At 35.7% G+C, this 25,510-nt stretch overlaps 1 pseudogene; it reads left to right on the plus strand.

Moving 5' to 3' along the window:
* Positions 1 to 467: 467 nt before the first annotated feature.
* LOC114696764 lies at positions 468 to 2,960 on the plus strand (annotated as a pseudogene).
* The last annotated feature ends 22,550 nt before the right edge of the window (positions 2,961 to 25,510 follow it).

A 25,510-nucleotide genomic window follows, 5' to 3' on the forward strand; every position in this document is an offset into this window, starting at 1 on the left:
TCTCAAAGCTTTCTATCTGAAGCGACCTTGCAACATTTAATAGTCCTTTTCTGGAAAAAAAAAAAAAGCATGGGGAAAGATAACAGCAGTGCTTCATAGCTCTTTCTTGCTAACATTCTTCAAAAGAGCCACACTTTAGAAAAGTCTTGCCATCTCCGAGATATCTCAGCAATTGACAGGGTTTCTTTGATATAAATTTAACATAACACAAGCACACTAAAAAAGACAACAGAGGTTTGAATGCCAATTTGCTCACTCTGTGAAATTCATTACATTGCTTCTAAAGATTGAATGTTTGAAAGATCTTATTGAGGTAAAGGGAAGTCCTGACACACATGTGATTTCAGTTTTATGAACTGGGAAAACTTATTGTGTACTAATATGATCTTTCTATTCAAAGTGTCCAAGGAAGTAATTAAAAATGCTTTATATTATAGCAAGAAAAGTCTATTCCATGCTAGGAAACTATGTGGTAAGTGGGTGTAAGGTTCTTATTCTTCCTCCCCAATAAAAAGAAGGGAAGAAACAGAAAAAGTGTGCATGAGATATTTTATTCAAAAATTATATATAAATGTATATGTGACATGTATGCACATATATATAATTATATATATATTACTTTCTACAATGTGATAATACACTCATTTCAAGTAAGTGAAATGTAAAATTTTTGTTATAAGTCTAAGATAAAAAGTATTACTTAGTATTAATTATTTTCTCATTTAGGAAAAACTATTGAGCAATTTGGACTATATTTTTGAAGACTCAATGATAATACAAAACAGCAATGTACAAATATTTGGCATTATCATAACAATGTTTAGCAAAATAGAGGAAATTAAGCTAGGATGAAATTGACAGAGACAAATAAATGGATTGCCTAGTGTTATTTTTTTGTACGGTTTGCGGAAAAGTAAAAAAAAAAGTACTAATAGGAAAGACACTAAGACAATAACAAGCTATAAATGTCTATTGCCAGGCAAAGAAGAATTTCCCACAACCTCAAGAGAAACAGTCCAAAGTTTTGTTTCCTCCTTGCCTAATGTAAACTGCCATCTAAAGCACTCATACTGCAGCTTGATAAAAAGAATAGCTGATGTGAAGGCTTGAACCATGGAGAATGCCAATTCAAAACATTCAAGTCAGAAATAAACAAGGAATGCCAGAACCCAGAGAGTCCTATCACTAGTCAAAGGCCTTATTTTGCTGGTCACTTTTCAGAAACCTCTCCCCAGTACATAGGTAGTCTACCAGTAGTCACAAGACATATTTGACAGTCATGCTGCCATGCAAAGAGAATTAGAACCCAGCCAATTATGCTGAAACACAGTGGACAAGTTTCTTGGATTGAAATCCAAACGAAGGTGCACAGGGCAAAATTAAATTCAACGTGGCCCAAACCGAATTTACTCTCTTGATTAAATTTATTTTTTTTGTCACCTGTCATATTCATTTATGCTATGGATATATTGAACATACTCCTCCTGTAAAAAGATGTGGAATGTAATCACAATTAAAAAGTGATACATCAGCATACTCATGTACCAGATTGAGAATGGGGATATTAAGACCTTAAAAAATTTAGTAAGTTGTCTCTAGGTCCTAGCCCCTGGGGGCACAACCCACAGCCCTGCCCCACCCACCCCATTCTCAGCAACCCAGAAGCAGCAGCAGCAGCAGCAGCAGCAGCAGCAGCAGCAGCAGCAGCTTTCAACCATCAGTGACCACTTCAACCACAGTCCCTTGCACCGAATTGGTAGAAGAGGCGAGTATCTGAGTGCCGAGCTGAACAGACCTGCTCTCTAGGTCCTAGACCCCAGGGGTACAGCTTGCACCCGTACCCCACCCACCTCAGGCTGAGATTGGCAGAAGGGCGACTATCAGATCAGCGGGACCCACTTGCACCTATTGGAAGAAGAGGGACCCCCAGAGGCACAGACTCCACCTGCACCAATTGGAGGGTAGATGGCATAGTAAAAATACATTCAACATCATAAAGAGCAATATGGCAACACCAGAAACTAGTGGTCCTAGAAGAGCAAGACCTGAACTTCCCAACACAGAGGAAACAGATTAAAATGACCTTAAAAATAACTTTATAAAAATGATAGAGGCCCATAAAGGGGAAATAAATATTTCCCTTAAAGAAATGGAGGAAAAGACAAACACTACTACCACCACTTACGTAATCAAATATAACAGGAATTAACAATCACTGATCATTAATGTCTTTCAATATCCATGGTCTCAATTCATCTATAAAAAGACACAGGCTATAGTGCCATTTGGGCTCTTCCTGACTTGGGTTTGACCTACAGCTGCCTGGGAAAAGATGGCTGCCTAGCAGCGTTCTGGCTGTCCTGACAGGTGCGGAGCTTCAGTATGTCTGTGGTCAGGCCAGTTGATAAGCTTGTGAGGCCCCCTGTGCAAATATACCGCATCGAAGGGCGCTAGCCACTGCCCTTTACTCTGAGGCATCTAAACAGAATAAGCTGGACCAAGTGGAGAAGGAGTTGCTGCGTGTGGGGCAACTCCTGAAGGATCCCAACGTGTCTCTTGCTGTTCTGAATCCCAACATCAAGCGCTCCATCCAAGTGAAAAGTCTGAAGGATATCTCAACAAAGGAAAAGTTCTCTCCGCTGACAGCCATCCTCATGAGCTTACTTGCTGAAAACGGTCGCCTGAGCAATGCCCAGGGAGTCATCTCTGCCTTTTCAACATCATGAGTGTCCACCGTGGAGAAGTGCCCTGCACGGTGACCACAGCATCTCCTTTAGAGAAGCTGTTCTCTCTGAGTTAAAGAAAGTGCTGAATAGCTTCCTGAGGTAAGGCCAAGTATGGAAATTGGAGGTGAAGAAATCATGGGTGGGATGATTGTCCGAATTGGGGAGAAATACGTCGATATGTCCGCAAAGACCAAGATTCTGTAACTCGGCAAGGCAATGCAGGACTTGCTGTGAAGGCTGTGTCTCTCGTCCTTGGAGCAACAATAAACGCTTCCTGAAAAGAAGAAAAAAAAAAAAAGAAAAGAAAGAAAAAGAAAGACACAGGCTAACAGAATGGGTACAAAAACAGGACGCATCCTTCTGCTGCATACAGGAAACACACCTCAACCCCAAAGACAGAATTACATCATAGTAAAGGGTTGGGAAAAGATTTTCCAATCAAATGGATCTAAGAAACAAGCCGGTGTAGCTATCCTAATATCCAACAAAATAGACTTCAAACTAAAATCAATCGAAAGAGATGGAGAAGGACATTACATATTCACACAGGAAAATTAATAAACTATAAACCACTGGATGTGCCCCTTTGATCTTTTCCCTACCTTTCCTAAAATGTAAATGCCTTGGTTTGGATATGTTTATGCTTTTTCCCATTTCCTTCTACAAAACTTTAGATATGTGCATGCATATAATATACTACACATATACATACATATACAAACAGACACATGTATGTATATATATATATATATCTCCATGCAATTATATTGTCTAGTTTGCTTATGGTACAGAAATTTAAATTATAATATTTAATCTCTCTTTGAGAGATTTAAGCTATCAAAACTTGATCATCAAATCCCCTCATTCATACAGCATACTTATATTACATTGAATCCCATACTATGAATAGATCATGCTTGTTAATTCTGTCATCCATAAATATATGAACTACTTTGTCATATTACTTTTGAAAGCAATGATACTATGAAAATTTTCCTATGTGTATGTTGGTATATATGTGAAAATTTTCTCTGTGATATACATCTATTACGCAATGTTTGGATTATGGTTATTAAATCTTCAGTCTTTATTAGTACAAGATAATGATAAATATATTTCTAAGCTTACTGTCATTTTACTGAGAAGATATTTTACTTGTTGCCCTAGTTTGCTTTGTATTATTGTGAAAAACACCACCACTACCACAAAACAACAACGAACAAGCAAACAAAAAGCTCCAAATAAACAAAAAACAACCTTAGGGAGAAAAGCATTTATCTCCACTTGCAGAATGTAGCTCATCATCAAAAGAAGCCAGGGCAGGAAACCAAAGCAGGAACATAGAGGTAAAGAATTAAGCAAAGACTGAAGACGAATACTGCTTACTGTATTGGTTCCTGTCTCATACACAGCCAACATTCTTATCTGACTCAGGTTGGCACCTCCCACCATGGGCTGGACCCTCTCACATCAATCAACAATCATGACAATGTACAACAGACATGTTGACAGACGAACATCTTGGAGGCAGATCCTCAGTTGAATTTCTTTCTTCCCTGGTGTATCTTTTTTGCATCATGTTGACTAAAACCAACCTGGCACACTTGCCTACCTTGTTAAACATTTATTGGTATAAAACCTAAATAAATAAACACACCTGTGTGTACATGTGTTTTAATTCTTTATGATGGTACAAATTTTACACATAGGTACCTCTTAGCAAACAATTCATATTTCTCTATTTAGTACTAAGACATTTTCATTATTATCCGTGTTTTGGCTTTTTTTTAAAGTATTTATCCATATATCTTTTGCCAATACTTTTTATTAGGTTTCTGGCCTTATTCCAACTGGTTCTGATAGTTATATCAATATCCTCCAGAATAATTATTTGTAATTTATATGAGCTACACACATTCTTTGTAATTCTGTAAATCCAATGCTGTACAGTATTTTTCTGTTTCTTCTATCAGATCTTTGAAAATTTCATACAATATGTATTGATTGGTATACACCCTTCCTCTAGATTCATCCCCCTATACCTACCCGTGCATGTTTCTTCCTTTTAAAACCCATCAAGTTCAATTCCTGATGTTCATATATTCTTGCAAATACAAACTTCCAGTGGAGTAGAGTGAAACTTTCACAGGCCACACTCTTTTTTTTAAATTTTATTTTATAATTTAATTTAATTTTATATATTAGCCATGGATTCCCCCCCTCGCCCCCGCGCCTTCCCCCAGCCCACCTTCTATTCCCATCTCCTCCATGGCAAAGACTTCCCTGAGGATTGAGTTCAACTTGGTAGATTCAGTCCAGGCAAGTCCAGTCCCCTCCTCCTAGGCTGAGCAAAGTGTCCCTGCATAAGCCCCAGGTTCCAAACAGCCAGTACACACACTGAGGACAGGTCCCGGTCCCACTGCCTGGATGCCTCCCAAACAGATCAAGCTAATTAACTGTCTCATTTATCCAGAGGGCCTGATCCAGTTGGGGGCTGCTCAGCCATTGGTTCAATGTGTTTCCATTCATTTTTCTATTTGTCCCTGTGCTTTTTCCAACCTTGGTCTTAACAATTCTCGCTCATACAAACCGTCCTCTTTCTCACCAATTGGACTCCCAGAGCACACTCTTACTGAAAACTGACTCACCCTCTCCCAATAGCTCTGAATTGCCAATTGCTCTTCTTGGCTTGCAGAGTGAGAGTTTATGCAGACTTGTACACTCTCTTCTGGAATTTGGTCTGGCTTGAGGATGCACAGGTCTTGTGAATGCTGTCACAACTCTATATGTCTATATGTCCAGCTTTCCTACTGTGTCAGGAAAACAATGCTTACTTGTAGTCATCTACCACCTGTGCCTCACAGAATGGTTCTCTCCCTGTCCATAATGATCTTGAGTCATAGGAGGAGGATTTATAATATAGGTGTCCCATTTATAGATAACCATTCCAGAGTCACTGTCCTTGAACACTGACCAGTTGGGATTTTCTATATTTATCAAAACATACTGAAAATGCATCTTGTCTGATGAAGGCTAAGAGATATTATTGGTCTATACATATGAGTCATCAGGAGCAAATTAATAACTATGCTAGGGCCTATGACAGCCTTATCTACCATTTATTTGTCATGACAATGGTGTCAGGTATGGATTTCAATGTCGAGAGTGGGCATTACATCTAGAAACAAGTAGATTGTTTACTCCTATAGCATTGGTGCCAATATTATATTAGTGGGCATCTTTGACACAATGGTTATTATGTTAGCTTACAGATTTCACAAGTGGAAAAGACTGGTGATATTGTGTTCCTGAATATATTGTGCACCCTAATAAACTTATCTGGGGTCAGAGAACAGAACAGCCACTAGATATAGAGGCGAAAATCGGTGGCATACACACCTTTAATCCTAGCATTCCAAAGGCAGAGATCCATCTGAATCTCTGTGAGTTCAAAGCCACACAGGAAACAACGAGGCATGGTGACACATGCCTTTAATCCCATGAAGTGATGGCAGGAAACAGAAAGGTACATAATGTGTGAGGACCAAGAACTAGTGCCTGGTTAAGCTTTTAGACTTTTGAGCAGCAGTTCAGCTGAGATCCATTCAAATGAGCACACAGAGGCTTCCAGCTTGAGGAAATGAGATCAGCTGAGGAACTGGTGAGGTGAGGTTAGCTGTGGCTGGTTCTTTCTCTCTGATCTTTCAGCATTCACCCCAATACCTTACTCCAGGTTTGTTTTATTAATAAGGACTTTTAAGATTTGCATTACAAAAGACTGATGATTACTTTTATTCTCCAGTAGAATTTATAATATATTCTAGCAATATGAAAGGCAAACAATAGAGGTGAAGCTACCAGATGAATAACAGCTTGATTTTTCCATGTTCTGTGACTTAAGTATGTGTTGTCTTCAGCAATAGCATCCTATAATCAAGTTTTGGAGAATGACCAAAAGTACTGCCAATAACTTGTAATCTTGGGGGTTCTATGTGAACACAGTGTCCAATAACTTGAAAAGAAATGACTGAGTCCTGACACTAGGACTTTTATTTGTTAATCTTTGGAGTACACCAGAACATCATTTCCCCATCATAGTGATTACATTTAAACTCTTTACATCCCCTCCTCCATTTTTCTTTTATTGGAAGTAGATTCTTTTCTCATACAACATATCCTGATTATAACTTCCCCTCCCTCTACTCCTCCAAATTCCTCCCTATATCCCCATCCCTCCAGAACTAGCTTTTTATAACCATTAAAAAAGAACAGGATTCTAAGAGCTGACAACCAAACAGGACAAAATGCAATATAATAAGATAGATCAAAAACTATTATATCAAAGTTAGACAATCCAACCTCACAAAAGGAAAAGAGTCCATAGACTAGGCACAAGAATCACAGGCCCACTCTTTCTCACACCCAGGAGTCCCACAAAAATACTAAACTAAAAGCTTTACCATATATTCAGAGGACCTGGTGCTGATCCATGTATGTCTTGTGCTTGCTGTTTCAGTCTCTGTGAGCTCATAGGTGCCTGGTTAGTCTACTCAGGGGCCTTGTTCTCCCAGTGTCCTCCATTCACTCTAGCTCTTACACTGTTGCTATATTTTCTTTTGCAGAGTTTCTTAAAATTTGAGGGGAGAAACTTGATGGAGACATCCCATTTAGAGCTGTGTGCTGCAAAGATTGCCTCTCTGTAATGTCTGGCTGTGAGTCTCTTCATATGTTCCCCTCTGTTGCTGGAGGAAACTTCTCTGATGATGATTGACTATGGAACTGATCTATGAGTATAGCAGTATATCATTAAGAATCCTTAAATATTTACTCTTTTGTTGGCAGGTTGGTTATAGATCAGAAGTGCTTGCTTTTATCATAGATCTCTGGGCTATCTAGTCTCGGATTCTTGATTACACAAGAGATGTAATGTATAGGCTCCATACCATGGAGTGGGTCTCGAGTCAAATCAGACATTGGTTGGATACTCCCATAAGTTCTGCACCACCACGGCTTTACTATATCCTCCAGGTGGGAAAGAGTGCATGTCAAAGGTTTTGTGGCTGAGTTGGTGTTTACTCTCTCTTCTTTAAATTAAATTTTTTTCTTATTCATTTTACATAACAACTGTCTTCCCTCTTCCCACCCTAGCTGGACTTCTTAATGTTCAATGGGTTGTGTGGTCTGTTGTCTGTAAACAGAAGTTTTCCCTTGTCCCGCCTGACCCACAGCTGTTTATACAATAATCACTCAGAGGTTTATATTAATTACAAACTGTTTGGCCTATGGCTTAGGCTCATTACTAACTAGCTCTTACAACTTAACTCAACCCATTCTATTAATCTATGTTTTGCCACGTGGCTTCCGGGCATTATCTGTTCTCTCACATCTTGCTTCTCCTAGTGGCATCTCAGAGAGTCTTCTCTGACTCCACCTTTCTTTTCTCTTGGATTACCTGCCTCTCTCCATCCTGCCTTGACATAGGCCAATTCAGCTTTATTTATTAACCAATTGGAGCAACACATATTCACAGCATACAGAAAGACATCCCACAGCAGTTGTTTGCATAAAGCAATCCATTGTCTTTGCAATAGCCTGGGTTGTTTGAAGAATTGCCATGGTAACTTGTGGAGGGAGTTTAGAAGGGGAGGATCTGTAGGATCCACAGGAGTTGGAGCAGGAGGCAGGGAAGGCTGCTCCTGGTATGCTGCAGAGCTGGGGATGAGATTTAAGGATTAGATTTGGTGGAACAGAGGAGGAAGAGAAGTGTCCACATTTTCTGTGGTATGATCTGTGGTTTAGCAGGAGTGCCTACTGGAGAAAGGGGCTAGGATAAAGTGACAAGTGTGTGGAGTTTAGGATGAAATGACCTGTGGGCTGGGGGAAGGAAAGTTGCATCAGGTGTTCTGTGGCAGTGCTAGGGATAAGATTTGGGGTGTGGAATTGGAGAGGGAGAAAGAGGGGTGAAGGTCTTCAGTTGGCTTACTTGTTTTCCTGTCCTGCTCAGCAGGTGTGGTCCCAATGAGTGTATGTTGGCATTTGAGGCTGGGATGGGGGAAGGAGCTGGGGGAAGGAAGTTTGGTGGAGAGGTCTTTGTTATTGGTTGTGAATGGGATCATGTTGGAAAGGGAGAGGGCAGCAGGTTCTCTGCTACAGAGCTGGGGATGAGACTGGGACAGATTATACTATAAGAAGAAAACAAACAAACAACAATAAATCCCAAACAAATCAAAACAAAAAACCCATTTAAACTCTTTATATATGTGTATGTATATATAATCAGTAAGCATCTACAGTAATAACATCTCATATAACTTTTTGAAAGATGTTTAATGTTTTATCCTTCCCTATATTCCCTTCTTTATTTTGCCTTTCCCTCCAGTACCCCATTTAAACTTCTTTTTACATTATTCCACTTTAATCTTTCATACCACTAGATTTTATATCTTATCCCTTGAAAAGTCCCTTCAGGACCCCTTGCTAATTTCTTGATTTTTAATGGGTGTTCCAAATGGAACACATGTATCTAAAGATTCAAAGATAATATCCACAAATGAGATCAAATAAGAAACATTAGTCTGAGTCTGGGTTACCCTACTCAGAATTATTATTTCCAGCTCCATCCACTTACCTGTAAATGTAATTTCATGTGTAAGAGCTGAATAATATTCTTTTCTGTAAACATACCACATTTTCATTATCTGCTGATCACTTGATGGACATCCAGGCTGTTTACATTCCCTGGCTATTTTGAGTTATTTGACCATGGTTATAATCATTCTTCTGATTTTTTTTGGACATTTTACCATGCTATTTTCATTTGTAGCCATTACTATGGGATTTGTTTTTTGTTGGTGGTTTGTTTGTTATTTGAAGAGACATGCTATTTTGGGTTTCCCTGATTGGTTGGATTTTCCATGTTGTTTTGATTTCTGTGTTGATGTTTCTACACCTGGAGTTGGTTTGTTGGTTGCTTTACTCCTCCCTCATCATCTAGCTTCTTTCATAGAAAGTGTTTATAATGTTGAAAAGGGCATAAATTCATAACAGAGTGGAGAAGCTTGCGTTCCTCTGTTTTTCTACTATTTGTGATGGCAGTTGTATCCTAAGTGTTCTGCTTGTTAACTACAAAATAGTGCCTTTAACATCTGGGTCAAGGAGCTTAGAATAAGTTCCCCCCAGCAATATGGACTACTCCTGTGTATCAAGGCAGAATGAGTCCACTGAAGTGTCCCTGTCATGTGACAAGAGTCTAAGTCTCTGGATTATGAGTTGCTGCTTGGGAGTCCTTAGTGGGAATCAGGTTGGGATCGCTGTTAGTCAATTGTGGCCAGTAATAGTTACATCATTTATGATATTTTTGATATGTAAAAAGTCTTAATTGTATTATAGTTACCTTAGGAGGTATTTTTCTACCACATATGTTTTAAATATATTTGAGAAAACTTTGCTTACCAAGAGGTCATAAAGGCAGACATTAGCAAGGCATACAATACTACATTTAAAACTATACTATTTTGTCTGCTATTGGAATATAATTTCTGTTAGAAAAACATCTATAATTATTTTTCCTATAGGAATATTCCATCATTAGTTAATTGAAAATTATCTACAGTTTCTAGAAATCTTTCTAATATCCATCTGCAGCTGAACCATAAACACATATGTCTGCTTCTGATTTTTCTACTGTATTTTAAGAACTGTATCATTTAATATTAACCTAGTTAATATTCTCATACTTTCTGAGTATAACTACTAACGTTAATTGATTCTCGATGCTTTGAATTTGCTTCTATTCTTTTGCATTGATTTTTTTTGGAATGGACCTAAATATAATAAATCTTTTTGAATATGGGACCAAACAGCATCAGACTTTTTCCTTTACTACTTTGGAATGAAGCCTGGAATTGTGTTGTTTAATATAAGTTTAAAACATATTATTATTGTCAATGTATTTATTGAGGCCAAGCTCACTATCATCTGTAGATCTCTGAATTATGATGACCAGTTTGTTTTCTGTAATGCTATTTTCTGTAATAAGAATTTCTTTGATGAGGGGTTTGAATGGTACATTTATCTGAGGCATGAAAAATTTTTAGAATACAGTACAAAATTTTGAAGATCTAGTTAAGTGATGGTAGTAGGTTCTCCTCTAAGATCCTTGATCTCACCAGATAGTTGACTAGGCTTCTAGTATCTGGCATGATTTCCTTCTTGTTGAACAATTCCTTGGTCAAATTAGACAGGTATTGGTTAACACCAAGATTTGATACTATTGCACATTTAGAGTTATTTTGCTGAGCTGATCATTGCAGTTTAAACACAGAACTATAGACAATTTATGACTACTGAAAGAAGGAGAATTAGTTTCTCTGACTAATGAGTCTCTTAAGGGGCTCTTCAGTGCAAAGTCGCAGTCCTGAATCACACACACACATAGAGAGAAGCAATAAAATACATATATTTATGTTATATAAATACATGCATATATGCACATACACATATATAATATATATTCAAAGAAAATGATGACACAGATTAAAGAGTTAGTAATGAGAGACAAGGAAAAAGCTGAGGATAAAAAGCCAGAGGTGAAGCAATGCAATTGTATTTTCATTAAAAACATAACAAATAAAAATAAAATGCTATTTATATCTACTCTTCTATTTTTCTGAGTTGAATAATAGATCCTGGTTTCAAATAAGTTTTCTGACATATGAAGCTACACATACATGACAAAATAGACCAAAAATTTATCATTTTGTAAAAGGTATTTTGACAAGTCTTGAAGAATCCATTACACAGAGCAATGGTTGCATTTAAACCTTTTAATTTAAAAACTTTACACCAAGTTTCCTTTGATATACAACAGTAGAAAATGTGATTTTAAGAGAACACATGCATATCTGTATCCAAAGGGGGGATTTCTGAATTTCTCATGCTTTGATTTCTACCCAGGTTGAGCATGAAGCAATGCTCTCCCTGGTTAGATTTCTTTTAAACACTTATTTTGCCTTGAATAGTCGTTCCTGTTCCTTTTGCCCAGCTGGTTATCACAGCTTGATTGAATTCTAGCCCATCAAGCCTCACAGTTTTCCTCTTCATTTAATTAAGACTATTTAAATGAGCTTGTTTTCCTATACTTGAGAAAAGCTTATAGGCTCTTTGCTGCCCTGTTTAGCGTCTTTTTTCAATTCCTATTGAATCCCTCCTTGTCAGAATTCTTCTGATTATGATAAACTATTTTGCACATTTTAATCTTACTAGTATTGTTGATTTTGGTTTGGAGACAGGATTCACATAGCCCAGGATGATCTAAAATTCATAAGTATTTGAATATGGGCTTGCTTACAGGGAATTAATGATCAAATCCAAGGTTTTATAATATACTAACTAGACAAGCAATATATTCACCCACCCCATGATTTGCTCTTTTAGTTACTTTTATATTTTGCATATTAACCCCTCAATAGGTACATACCAAGAGAATACCCCCAATATATATATGCTGGCTCTTTAGTCGATTCAATGTTTCCACCAATATCACAGGAACTGCTTAGCTGTTTACCACATGAGTATTTGTTTTCATTATTAGTCAGTGCTTTTGGAGTTATTTACAAATGTAAGCTTCTATGCTAAGAATTTCTTTGGTGTTTTCTTGCAATAGTTCTATAGTTTAAAGTCTTGCTTGTGCTTCTTTTTTATTAATTTGTTGAAATATCATACTACCTTATAAATAAGTGCCAAGTTACTTGACAGTGATTTTTTTAGCTATTCTTTATTTGTGACTTTCTCATGTTTGTTGGGAACTTGAAAGGCTCATGTATAGTATATTTCCCCTTTTGAAATGTTCTGTCTTCTTTGTATAATATGTTATGCTCATTGTTTACATGAGAGAATTTTATTATGAATGTCTTTCTTTTCTACTTGTAGTATACCCAAAGTTGTTTTTATTTTAAAACTCAGCCTAAAGACTAAAGAAAAATACATTTTATCAGTCTATTATTTATTCCTGACATACTTTTCTTTAAATAAGGAATACTTGGGTATGTTATGATTAATTAACAACAACAAAAATGTTTAATTACAGCTCTGGATTGTGTTTTTTACCTAACTTCCAATAGATATATCTAACTCAGCTTTTCATTGGTAATGAATGTTATACTTACTTATCAATGGAAAAGCATATATTAAAAAGGTATTTATGAGGTCTATGAATAAATTCTCATTTATATTCTGATGTTAGTAGGTAAAAAATTGACATGTGTTTGCTTGATTCAACAGCTATTTTTAAAACAAAGTTTCCATGGAGATTTTTAACATGAGTGTTAAAAAATTACAAGTAAAACATATGCATTTGTTTTTCAGCTGTAAGCTTGAAATTATCACCTTACAGCAGTGAAAATGTCCAGAATCATACAGCTCAAAAAGTCTTTAATGACAGTGGCACAAAAAAGGTTGATGTGTCTCCTAGAAACAACTTTAAGCATGAAAAAGAAAATCTCTCTGGGGGCCCTGAGAACATCCTGATCATTTTCTGAAGGAGACAGAACATGGAGAAGTGTTTCCTTATTGAAAACCTTTCAGAACCATGGGAAGATGATGTGTGCTTGGAAGTGTTGCTTCTGGCTTCCACTAAGTCCTTGGTGGGAGCTCTTTCTCACAGCAAGAAAATGAAAACTAGCAGCTTTCTTGAGGGAAGCAGACTTGGATTCAGCTGAGAAATAGAACTTTACCATCAAAGATTTAGGGTTACTTAGAAAAAAAAGGCTCTAAATCCCCTGCAGCCTTACTAACTGAAGGGTTCAGTCTTAGTTGGAATCTATATTAGAAGTTTTATAAGGTAGATATAAAAAAGCTGAGCAATGTCCTGCATACGTTACTGGTTGACTAACAGACACCACAAAGGCTATTGAGACAATAGATGGGGCAAAAAAAAAAAAAAAAAAGTAAATAAATTACTGAGAGGGAAAGCTAAGGAAATCTTGTGACTTCTGCAGACACTTGAGTGTGTCCCCAAAGTTCAAGACAATTGTAAGAGGTAATTGACTGAGCAATAGATATGCAGTCCAGGGACAATACTGAAGGAAAAAGGCCGGATCGCAGTTAGGATTACTAAAAGAAAACACACACACATAAACACACATATACAAATAAGTAACTGTTAGATAAAAAGAGGGAAACCCGTTCTGCAGTATACTGGCAACCTAAAGAAAGCAACAGCCTTTATGAAAATGTTCATGTTTAGGAGTTATTATTAAGTATATAAAGCATTTGAAATCATATTTGTAACATGAATCCCACAGTTTTAGATGCATCATAAAACAAAGCAAATCAGCCAGTCAAGGGATGCCAAGAGAGAAAATCATTTTCCTTCCAGGATAAGCTTCTGCATAGTTTGTGCAAACCAAATGGCTAGTGTTGGACACTTTTACATAGGATCATATGTATGTGTGTGTGTACATGTATGCATACATACATATATATAGTTTATGTGTATATGCATATACATGATATAATAACAATTGAGAAGCAGATCATGAATTGAAGAGAAGGGACACAACAGTTGGAGAAGTGAGAGTGAGGTAGATAGGGTGCTTAAGTATGAAATTGTCAAGGAAACTATTAAAATTATAGTAAAACATCTGAATGAAAGAGAAAAAGAAGCCAAATGTATAGGCCTGGGAACCGGAAACATGGTTAAAAAAAAGATGGATAATAAAAACAAACAAAAAATGTCAGTTGTGGAATTATATACCTCACATGCTGGAAGTTCAATAACTATTTCTTTTTTTGGCAAAAACATTCTTGTGTTATGTAAGAATAAACGTTAAATAAAATCATTCACAAATGAAAAACATACTGAAAAAATGTGTTTCAAACTCAAAGTACTAACAAAATTCCTCACAGTGAGAGGAAATGATGTCATATGTAATAACTGATTTACTACAATGAAGAAAATCAAAAAAGGAAATATCTGTGAAAATTGCAATTGTTGTTACATTATAATAAGAAAAATAGTTATAGATTAAATATATTGCTGTAATTGTATAGTAACTAATCAAAGTAACACTCGACAATAGCGTAAAAATGAAAAGAAATTAAAACAATACACTAAAATTTCTACTAAACTAAAATAGGATCTAGCAAGATACAAAAAGACAAAAATTGTAAAGGCACATTCACATTCAAGTATATACCTAAAGTAAGTTTGTTCAAGTGTAGAGTTTGCCCATAGACATTAGAAAAGAAAACGAACGAGATATTTGCTAGAATATTTTTTTTTTTTTTTTTTTTTTTTTTTGGTTTTTCGAGACAGGGTTTCTCTGTGTAGCTTTGTACCTTTCCTGAAACTCACTTGGTAGCCCAGACTGGCCTCAAACTCACAGAGATCCGCCTGGCTCTGCCTCCCGAGTGCTGGATTAAAGGCGTGCGCCACCACCGCCCGGCTAGAATATCTTTTTTAATGTTCACAGGCTCAATTAATACTAGAGTAAAAGAGTGTAAAAAATAGAATAGCCGTAAAAAATGCCAGATGCCATCTTTATTACACAAAATGTACTCTAAGATAAAGACTGTTACTAAAGCCCAACAGATATTTTATCAAAATAGTAATAATAATATATGTAAAGGGGTAATGTAGTGTTCATAGGTGCCTTTATTATTAAAAGGGATACTCAATAGTTGAAGTGCACACACTCATAGAATGAAATGAACACCAGTTAATTTTAAAATATAATTCCATATTTTAATAGTGGTTTTTCAATATGTGATAGTACAACCAAACAGAAAACTAAAATTATGTGTTGTGAGAACTCCATGTCAGAAACATAGATATATGTTTGTATCTTTCTACAAAGTCAGAATTTGTTGAGTAACAATACATTCCTAAGTGATGTCAATTTTTTGTCAGCAATTTGCAAAGATGTCTAAATCCCCTTAGAAAACATCAGAGACAAAAGCAAATTCCTTGATTGCATTTTTATTCTCTGATATTAACTTTCAAGTTAAACATTATACATTATGCAGTAAACACACAAATATCCATATATATCCTCCATCCATCTACTAATGGACATGAGATTGATTTCATTTTTTGGCTGTTTTGAATATGTTTCATTAAACAGGGTAGTTTCTTTAACATACTTATCTCATTTCCTGTGCATTTATACCCATGGATAAGACTGCTCAGCCACATGTTCATTCTCTGTTTGCTATTTTGAGACCTCTCCATATTACATCTTTTTCTTTTTAATCCCTAAGCAGACTTTCTTTTTTTCCCTTTCATTAAACACATAATCCTTTCTCATGCTATATAATCTGAATACATTTTACCCCTTGCTCCACAATTCCCAATTCTTCCCCATCTCGTCTTCCATCCAAATCCATCCCCTTTCTGAATCTTATTAGAAAAGAACAGGTTTCTAAGAGATAACAACAGAACATAACAAAATAATTATAGTAAGTTTAAACAAAAACCATCATATTGAAGTTGGACTAGTCAATTCAACAGAAAAAATAAAAGAGCTCCAATAAAACACACAGGAATCACATACTCTACTAATTTACACATTCAGGAATCCCATAAAAGTACTGGACAGAAAACTTTATGAACAGAGGACCTGGTGCCAACCTAAGTAGGCCCTGTGTTTGCTGCTTCTATCTCTATGGGTTTGTGTGAGCTTTGCTCTATTGTTTTAAAGGACTTTGTTCTCCTGGTTTCCTGCCTTCTATCCCCTCTATTGTTCTGCTTCCTCTTTAGTAGGGTTCCCTGAATTCTGAGGGAAGGGATTTGATGAAGACATCTATGTTAGAGCTGTGTGTTTCAATGTCTCCCCCTCCACACAATCTCCATATAACTGCTTATGATGGCAGGACTAATTTACTTTCTCACTAACAACGTCCAGTTCACTTTATTCTGTTGTCACATGCTTATCATATTTGTTCTTCCTAATACCCACTCTAAAAAGTGCGAAGTGATAGTTTACTATTGCTTAGATTGTTATTTCAGTGATTAGTGATGCTGAATATTCTTTACAAAAAAAAGGAAGAAAAGAAGGAGGGAGAAGGAAGGAAGGAAGGGTGGAAGGAAGGAAAGAAGGAAGGAAGAAAATAGTTATCAGGGAAAAGAAACAGAGGATATATTGAGATCAATATAAACTATTCATCTGACAAAGATCAACATCCACAAGATATAAGAAAATGAAAAGAAAGTCAAATCAAACAAACATTAAGTGGATATTAACTTTGAATAGATGTATCAAAATAATATACTAGTTGTGTTCAAACATCTAGTGATACACTTTCACTCATATTGAAATCATTACATATTCCAATTTGTTCATTAGATATGAAAAGCAACTTTAAATATAATGGTAATATCAGTACTAATCATAGATTGAAGCTAAAATGCACTTTGCTGCTATGATTCTCATTATATATAAATTATATTAGTAAACATATGGAATTAAGTACTTAACTTGCTTCCATAAAATAATATATATATATATATATATATATATATATATATATATATATAGTATAATTAATAACTAAGAGTTTTAGAAGTTCAAATATTGCATACTATATAATTTGTTGCCAGTCAAAATGAACGGAAATCTTACTTGATCTTGAATCCAAATTTTCATAAGTGTAGGTATCCCTACCATGATTTCATTAAATAATTTGTTAGAAAAATGTATTTTGACTGAATTTGGAAGAACAGATATTTATTTCAAATGGACAATAATTGGCAAAATATGTACATACAAATATTTTATGCTAAAATTAATTCAAATTGTTATAAAAAACTGAACTGTAGTCATCATTTATTTCTAAAGAGCATTAAAATTATGCATTAGGGCACATTCATTAAAAATCAGTATGAATAGACTTTCTTTCTCCCCATGTTCATGTGAAGATTTTATCTGCATCAGTCGGAGATATGCTTTTGGGGTCTTCCTTCCCCGTCTTTAGTAAACACGATTAATCATTCTCTTTTTGAAATAGTTCAGGGAGACAGGCTTTGATCCAACTTAGCCTCTTGGCTAAGCCCAGAGATTCTGGGACTAAAACAGATCAAAACTACTGATTCTTTGAAAATTTAGGTTTTCCATGGGAGGGTATTTCATTTCATTCTATGTAAGCTTTGTATACTATCAGAACATTTTTACTAAGTTTTCAAAACTAAGTATAAATGCTATTTCAATATTCTTACTATATTTTCAAAAACAATCTATATTATTAATAAAAAACTACTGTTTTGTGGGAAATCAAATGTTTTAATTTTTTACAATTAATTAAATTTTATGTTCATTTTGTCCTTTATTGAGTTTTGCCTATGAAAACATATTGATAAAATTTCATGATGAAAATTACCAGTTTAAAATTACAATTAAAATTGAAGAGCTTTTTTAATATCACAATTTCCATCGATGACTGTGGCAATGCACAATTCTGAAAAAAAAAATCTATTGTATTCTAAAAGACTGGAAATTTTTCCGGACTTCACAGCCAAAGTTCACAACACACCTTGAAATCACTTAAGATTTAAAATTGCTGCTGGTTTACTGTGTACTCAAATGGTTTGTTTAGGCTCCTTTCAAAGAACAATATAAAAACCAACCTTACTCTCCTTGGATTTAATATGTGATCAAATTTCACAATCTACGTTAATGCACACAGCTGCAGTCTTAGGTTCTGTACTTTTCTATGGCCCTGACCCAGAGTAATACTTGAGTATCATTTGCTAAAAAAAGCAAATACAGAAGTTAATAGAAAGTTCCCGAAGTCTAACATAAAAGAGTTGTGGTTAACCCTTTAGAGATATTGATCGATAAACTATGATGTTTATTTTGTGCTTCCGCTGAGATCCTTTGGAGACAGTGACTTAAACCCTTGTAAAACTCTATTAAAGATTTCTGTATACCATTCCTTCCCTTTTGTGCAACTCATTGAGCACAAACAGATACCACTCATACACAGACATCACAGATACACAGCTAGTATAAGAAACAAGACAAATACACATAACTTATACAACAGACAGATAGATATACGGAGAGACATACAGATGGAAGACACATAGAGCATGAAGTAGAGCATTCAATTTTGTACTTGTTCTTGGTTAAATGACTCCAATGGGAAGTATTTTTCTTCCTTTCTTTAACGTAAAACCAACACATTATTTGATAGCACAGAGCCAATCGCTAATATGCAATAATCTGTGCAAATGATATTTACATATCTTCTGTCATTAATTTAACTTTGAACACAATGGTCATCTAATAAAATAGACTTAACATCAATTGAAATTTTTATCATTTGTAGAATCATGCTCCATAGTAAGTTTGTATTTCCATAAAACAAATTATGGATCTTGACATTTTTTTCCAAGACATTTTATGAGTCATGAAGGATCAGGAATGATCACTGTAACATTGGTCTGATCTTCCTGTCTATGCAGTGTTTTCTCTAATGAGCACTGTGATGGGCAGGGGACTCCCAGGCACCTCCTCCCCAACGTTCTTTCCAAGTTGTCTCGGCATAATTACATCTCTCACAATAGGACTTAATCTGGCTTATGTTTACTTCAATTATTTCTGTGCAAATTTCTTTTGATATTTGCAGGGTCTCTTTTTTTTTGTATGACATTAACAGCTATTACATGAAACATAGAGTTAATACTAACCATTGCTTTTCTGGGGGAATATTGATTTGGGTGGGGAAAAATACTACTATCAATTGTTAAATAAACTACATCAAAAAAAGTTACAAACATCTACTAGGAATAGTATTTCAAATCCTCTTCAGGTACACACAACCTCTTATGGTTTCAGTACTCCCTCTCCTCCTGAGAAATTCTACATTGTCTATGCATGTTGCCATGCACCAATAAAATTTTTATATAGTAACAGAGCTATATGAATAAACTGTAATTATTGAAAATGTCTGGAAGAACAGGCGAAAGATTGTAAGAGCCTGGGCAGATGGAGAACACCAGTAGAATAAAGGCCTCTGTATCAACTAAGTAAAATGCATATGAGCTCAGAGAGACTGAAGCAGCAGGCATAATGTCTACACTGGACTACCCCAGGTCCTCTGCATATATGTTATAGTGGATCCAGAGATGAGGGGAGGTGGGCAGGAATAGAGGGAGGGGAAATTGTATTCAGGTTATAGTGTATGAGGGGAAATTATAGTCAAGCTATATTGTTTGAGGAAAAGGATCTATTTTTCAATGAATGGAAAATAGAAGAAAAGGTAAGCAGTTTATGTGAATATTGTCAAACTTCGATGTAGAACATCAGACATGTTAATCTTGAATCTAGATACTCTGTATCCTAGAGACTCAAGTTTCAAAAGAGTAAAAGTAACATTAAAATGGCTTGGTTTTAGACAGCATACAAGACTTTGTGCTATATGTATGTAATTTGGATAGTTTCCTAGAGAAAAATATATGAAGATATCACCATTCTATGAAATATATTTTAAATAACTGTCCTACTAATCTTATAACCTATAAATTTAACAATTCATTTAACATTTCAGCTGAAAAAAGTTTTAGTTTTACTTGTCAAAAATATAAATTTCATAAATCTTGGCAATAATATTTTACTTTTAATTATTCATTTCTACTCTTCACTTTGACGTATATTTATTCCCTGGTGACATTGGCTTAGCTTTACAGCATGCACCTGTGGGGTTTGTTCATAACAAGTTTCTCTTAGCACAGTGGGAAATAATCCCTTGAACCTGTGGTAAGTGATTTCAGTCGATTGGGTAGCCACTCAGCTTTTTGCCCATAATGTTACAAAATTCCTTTTTAAATGTTTCTCATCATGTCTAACTTCAGGATTGATATCTAAAGGCTAGTTCTCTAAAATGGTTTAGTGTACTTTTAAAATTGGTTTACTTAAATTAAAATGAAAAGAGTACTTTTATCATGAATCACATTAAATTTGCAGGCAAATGGATGGAACTAGGAAAAAAAATCATTCTGAATGAGGTAGGTAATGCAGACCCAGAAAGATAAATAGGGTATTTGTTTGCTTCTATGTGGATATTAGCTGTTAAGTAAATGACAGCCATGCTACAAAGTAGACCCAGAGGATTTAGGTATAGAGGGAGGGACTAGAGGGGACACAGGGATCTCATTGGGAGGGGGAGACAGTAGATTTTAAGAGTGTATTGGGGGCAGGTGCACAGAAGCAGGAGGATCAGATGGAGGGGCGTGGGTTTAAGAGAGGAATCTGAGGAAAGGCAGCTCAAATTGAGGGCATTTGAGGGAATGATATGGAAAACAAGTTCAGGAAAACTTCCTAAATTATATGAAGTTGAGCTAATGAAGTCTCCAAATAATTTTGGGAGACAGAGTCCCAATTGTCCATCTCTTCTCACCAAAGAAAATTTTCAGTACTAGAACTGGATTCAATCCAATTAAGTGCTGGCCAAAAGGTTCCCATGAAAATCCTCAAACAATCTCGGTTGTTACCAAGACAGTGAGTTGTTCTCTACAAACTGATAGCAAGTCCACATTACTGAAGACAACACTCGCAGAACTCTTTGAACATGGAGAGGTCAAGCTGGACATAGAACCTTCACCCCTATGTTCAAGAACCTTTAGTACAGGAAGGTACTCTGCAGGCTAGCAAGAGAGAAAGCAAACACCATCACGACCACAATCCTTTTGATCTACAATGCTGCACTGATTGCTAAAAATGCTAGTTCAATGGTGGCACAAAACTTGTAGAAGAAACCAATCAGGCCAACTCCCATGAACTGGAACCCATACCTGACAATACTTGGTTTATGAAGAACCTGAGACTAAAGGCCCAGAGATGTAAGTGTGGTGATATATTGGGTACCCTAATAAAATTTACCTGAATACCAGAGAGACAAAGAAATAAGCCACCTTTCTTACCTCTTGGACTCAGCCTGAAAAGCTTTCCTCAGTCGAAAGAGATATTGTACTTATTTATATACTTTTTCTTATATTAGTTATAACCTTCTTTTATTATTTTGACAAAAAGGGGGAAATGTGGTGATATATTGTGTACCCTAATAAACTTTGGCTGAAGATCAGAGAACAGAACAAGCCACTAGATTAAACATAGAGGCCAGTCAGTGGTGGCACACACTTAATCCTAGTACTCAGATGTCAGAGATCCATCTGGATCTCTGTAAATTCTCAGCCACCCTGAGCTATGTGAGATTGAACTAGTCTAAGAGAGAAACAGAGCCAGACAATGGTGTCTCACACCTTTAATCCCAGCACTTGGGAATCACACTCCTTTAGTCCTAGCACTAGGAAGTTTGAGACAGGAAATGATATGGCTTGGTGGAGAAAGGTACATAAGGTGTAAGGAGACAGGAACTAAGGCTTTTTTTTCTGAGGAAAGCTTTTCAGGCTGAGGAGTCCTAGAGGTAAGAGGTGGCTTTTCCCTCTGATCTTCAAGTAAATTTTATTAGGGTATACAATATATCACCACATAAGGGAAAACCAAATACTACTGGTCTAAAAAAATGTCACTCCTGATGATATTCTGCTATCTTCTCAAAGATCAGTACCTGATGCAGCCAAATTGGAGACTCTTCCTCCTGGAGCAGAGGGGAATAAATGTAGAGATCTGTAGCTAGTCATTACAGAGGAGGAAGAAAAGGTGTAAGAGCCAGAGAGAGTTGGGGGGGGGCATCAGGAGAAAGAGACCCTTTAAATCAGTGGAGCAGGGCTCATAAGGTCACACATGCTGAAGCAGCAAGCACAGAGCCTACATGGCTCTATGATGAGTCCTCTGCATATATACTAGAGGTTTCCATTTGGTGTTTTTATGAAACTATCAGATTCATGAATGAGTATTCCTCTGATTTTGTTCCTTTTCTTGAGCTCTTTTCCTTTTGTTGGTTTGCCTTGTCTAACTTCAATGTGATTGTTTTTATTTTATCTTAGTACCTTTTACTTTGCTATGTTGTGTTTTTATTTCTTAGAAGCTTCATTTTCTAATCAGAGTAGGAAGAAAGTAGACCTGGGTGGAAGGGGTGGTGGAGAGAAACTGAGGGGAATATAGTCAGATGAAATTGTAATCACTATATATTGTATGAAAACAGAATCTATTTTCAATAGAAGGGAAAAATAAAGTAAAAAGAGTACCTTACTTAGTAAGTGCACGGTGAAGTACTAAATTTTTTTGAGAGAAAAATTTGGCCAGTCTTCAATATGATCTATTTATTCATACTGCTTATATGTTATATGTTATATATATATATGTGTGTGTGTGTGTGTGTGTGTTTGTGTGTGTGTATTATTGATGATTTGAAGTTTTATATTTATGTATAATAGTAGTCAATACAAAAAAATTAGAAATTACACTTTTAGATGTTTAACTGGGACTGAAAACATAGAACTAATTAAGAATAGATTAGAAATATTTTTTAGGGTAGGAAACAAAAGAGAGCCTCAAAGTCCCCTCTAGGCATTTGTAATTATAACATAATTTGGCTCTACCCTAACTCTCTGTTGGTAGCTTCTGCTACTCAAGAGTTTGTATTTCCAATGGTCATTCATAAAATTCTTAATTTGCCCCTTGGTTTTATGTTAACATTTCCCAAACCTTTATCTTTAGATCTTTCCAAGACCAATGCCTTATGAAGAGTTTCTTATTACCATGCTTTCCACAGCACAGGGCAAATGCTGTTTCTTCCATAAGTCAATAGCAATTGATCAAGTTGTGTTTTTATAGATAATAGCACTAAATCCATGAAATATATTTTATTTGTCATTTTTTTTTTTTTTTTTTTTTTTTTTTTTTTTTTAGTAAATTAAGTAGACAAGAAAAAACAAAAAAAAAAAAAAAAAAAAAAAAAAAAAAAAAAAAAAAAAAAAAAAAAAAAAAAAAAGAAAATAATAGAAATAAAAAAAAGTAGACAGAGAAAACACCATCTAGAGTGTGTGGAATCCATCCTACAGGAACAGTTGTATATATAAATGGTGACATCACTCAAGGACACTAGACTCCAGCCTTTTCAGTCTTTCAGTGAGAATGCACAACACATGTATATTCTTATATTTAACTTTGAAATATTGGGCCAAGCGGTGGTGGCACATGCCTTTAATCCCAGCACTCGGGAGGCAGAGCCAGGTAGATCTCTGTGAGTTCAAGGCCAGCCTGGGCTACCAAGTGAGTTCCAGGAAAGGCACAAAGCTACACAGAGAAACCCTGTCTCGAAAAACAAAAAACAAAAAAAAAAAGAAAGAAAGAAAGAAAAATTGGCTATTGCTGCAATGTGTCTATTTTCACCACATCCTCAACGACCACATGCTACCAAAACACCCTATTCCTGGCACATGCTGACCCATTTGTATTTGATTGACCCATATAATGCTTTGTCTTTTACTGTATGTCCTCTTAGTAGTCAAGGATGCATAAAAGCTTATCAGGACAACCAGTCCTAGACATTAATCTTGCTTACCCTGTATGACTTGCAAACTAGACTGTATTCTGGAAATTACAAATGTACTGATCCTGGCCATTGCTGTTATATTGTTTCTTTCTAATGAAGGAATAAAAAGTCTGATTGGTTTCGATAAAATTGTCACAGCCTCTGTTTTGCTGTGGCTGCTCCAATCCAACCTGATTTAATTCATTGAAGTCCATATCAAGTGACATTGGCCTGGTAAGTAAGTGCAGACACACAGTTCTCTGTTATGAGTCTATAAATATACCAGCTGCCTTCATAGTATTCATGTTATATTTGATGTTATAAGTGATCTGGAGATGATTTAAAGCATGTGGATGTGCTTAGAGTATATGCTAACATTTTCTGCCATTTAGCAGAAAGAATGTGGTACATCCTGAGCATCCACAGGCTCTTGTATAGAGGGTAAATCCTAGATTTTAATTCTGATAGACAATTGTAGGGGAATTTTTTTTTTCATTTACTGAGTTAGGACTATTTCCTAAAAATCACATGTGATCACAGACCTATAAAATTAACTCACTGATAGTTTTGAATACTAACAAAAACAGATGGAGTGGCAAATCAAACCAACAACAAATAGAGAATTTTTGAAGGAAAATATTTGTGGCTGGAACAAATATATAGTTCTATGAAAATGAAGTAATTAGTTTTAAAGCATTTATGTGAGCGAGTGAGAAATTGCCTGATGAACTTATGAGGGAGTTGTTCAACATGATTAAGGCCATTGAACTGGCTAACCTTCTACTAGAGCTTTTGATCATATTCCATTAAAACTGATAGATGGAGCATTTTATCCTTTGGTGATTATGTCTAAAACACAGGCTACAGAATTAGAAGTTAGAGAAGACATGTTAACTTGTAGGGCTCCTGTGAAACCATCCAAAGTCAGTGAGAACAAGTATATCTCCAAAGAGAAGAACATAACTTAAAATGAGCTTCCTAATATAAATGCACTAACAGAAAGTCACAGCCATAGAGACTGCAAGAATACTCACAGAATCTAACCATTTGCAGAAAATACAAGCTGCTCTAGGAAGTACTAGGTATATGCTATAGTGCAGTTGTCTTTATCTCTACACCTGCCATTATTTTTGAAATAATTTTAGATTTACCACTTTTTAAACCAGAATAAATAAATAGAATTTCCCTTGCTTCTTTATAACTTCACCTCTTGCAATTAACCCCAATGCAATTATATGTGGTGTTTGCTTTGTTGCTTTGTTCTAGGACTCCAGTTGTGATGTTCCTCAGACTCCCAATGTTGCTGACTTTCTTTGTTGTTGATTTGGTAATTTTGAAAAAAACATATT

The sequence above is a fragment of the Peromyscus leucopus genome, chromosome 15 (genome assembly GCF_004664715.2).
Source record: "Peromyscus leucopus breed LL Stock chromosome 15, UCI_PerLeu_2.1, whole genome shotgun sequence".
NCBI lineage: Eukaryota > Metazoa > Chordata > Mammalia > Rodentia > Cricetidae > Peromyscus > Peromyscus leucopus.